Here is a 1,464-nt window from a genome sequence, read left to right on the forward strand (position 1 = left end):
CTAGCACAGAGGCTGGTTTGTGGTGATGTCAACCAGAATGAGTCACCTCCACGCCTCCTCTCGCCTCCTCCACACACAGCTCAAGGTCTAGAACCTCCTGGGATCCTTCTCCCATATCACCACCTCCTTCCAGAGTTCCTATAGCTCTTAACATTTGGTACTCCCCACCTGCTGCCTTGGGTTATAATTTAACCTCACAAGCTGGGTGTTTGTCTCTTCAACAGGTCTGCAAACTGCCCAAGGGCAGGAAATCATTTCAATACACCCAACATTTATTGAACATAAACTCCAGTGCCAAACTTGGCCTGTGGGGGATGAGCTCAAATGATTGGGGTGGGGGGAAGGCCTCAAAGAGGCAGACTTTGTTTCTGCCTCAAGGACTTTTTAATCTGGTTTTAAGAACAGGATTAGTAAACAGATCAGTAGACTATGAGATAGGCCACACGCTGTGCCATGAGAAAGGTACAGACTGAATGTGCTGGGCATTCGAAGGGGAGAGGAGTCAGATGTGGCTGGCGCTGTTTCAAGCAGGCTTTCTGAGTTGGAGTTTAAGAGATGGGTAGGCTCGAGGATGAGCACCCCTGGCAGCAGAAACGGCCCAGCACGCTGCAGAGATTGGAAGGTGGGAAGGCCTTTAGGAATTGTGTCTTCAACTTCGCACCGACATCCTTAGCACTACCCAACAGAGCCTTCCATATGGTACGCTCAGTATGTCAGTCCTTTGTCCCCTCCTTGGTTTGGAGCCGGTGGAACCTTCAGGAACTGCACTCAATGACGTCTTTCTGTAGATGGATGGGTAAAGAGAAAACGTGGCTCTGAATGAATCCGGGTTGGGGCTGGAACAAAGGGAGGGGTCACGTTCCAGTTCGGGGTCGTCTTCTCCACCCTGCAGTCCGTTCCCGGGCTCTTCGTCCTCCCGGCGTCCTGCCAGGGGTTTCCCAAGCTCTCCCCAAGGGTTGGGCCTGGTTTGCCAGCCCTTGGGAATCCCTGGAGTCTCCGGGCTGGTGCGAAGAGCGGATGGGGAAGGGGGTCTGAGGCAAGAGGAGGAGGCTCCTCCGGAGGGTGGGGGTGGGGGGAATCGCTCGAATCGGCCACCCTCCAGCGGGCTTCCGTTATCACATGACTGCAGCCCAGGTCTTCCAAGTGTGGGGTTGGAGCGTCCCAGCTAGTCTCCCCCAGTCCGCACCGAGCGCTAGCTGGGCTTGGGCGGCAGCCTGGGCGGCTCCTTCTTCCTCGAGGAGCTACCAGCACCTGCGCCCCCCGCCCCCGCCCCAAACTGTGCTACTCGGGCCCCAGGCGCTCCCGGGCTCGGGTGGGGGATGGAGAGGTCTGGGTGCTGTATGTCAGGCTGGCGCCCGGGCTGCTCCGCGGAGCCCCGCCGGCCGGGCGCGCGTCGCTGGGACTCCGCACCAGCGCCCCCCCCTCCCTCCCAGCCACCCCCGGCCCGGGCCCCAGCGCGCACTC

General features: G+C 58.9%; 1 long non-coding RNA gene across 1 annotated transcript in view; it reads right to left on the reverse strand.

The window, feature by feature from the left end:
* Positions 1 to 254: 254 nt before the first annotated feature.
* The window catches only part of LOC115297109, a 1,612-nt gene continuing 402 nt past the window's right edge, over positions 255 to 1,464 (reverse strand). The window contains exon 2 of the long non-coding RNA XR_003911282.1: positions 255 to 1,001. This is a non-coding gene — a long non-coding RNA (uncharacterized LOC115297109). The remainder of the gene's footprint in view (positions 1,002 to 1,464) is intronic.

The sequence above is a fragment of the Suricata suricatta genome, chromosome 7 (assembly GCF_006229205.1).
Source record: "Suricata suricatta isolate VVHF042 chromosome 7, meerkat_22Aug2017_6uvM2_HiC, whole genome shotgun sequence".
Classification (NCBI taxonomy): Eukaryota; Metazoa; Chordata; class Mammalia; order Carnivora; family Herpestidae; genus Suricata; species Suricata suricatta.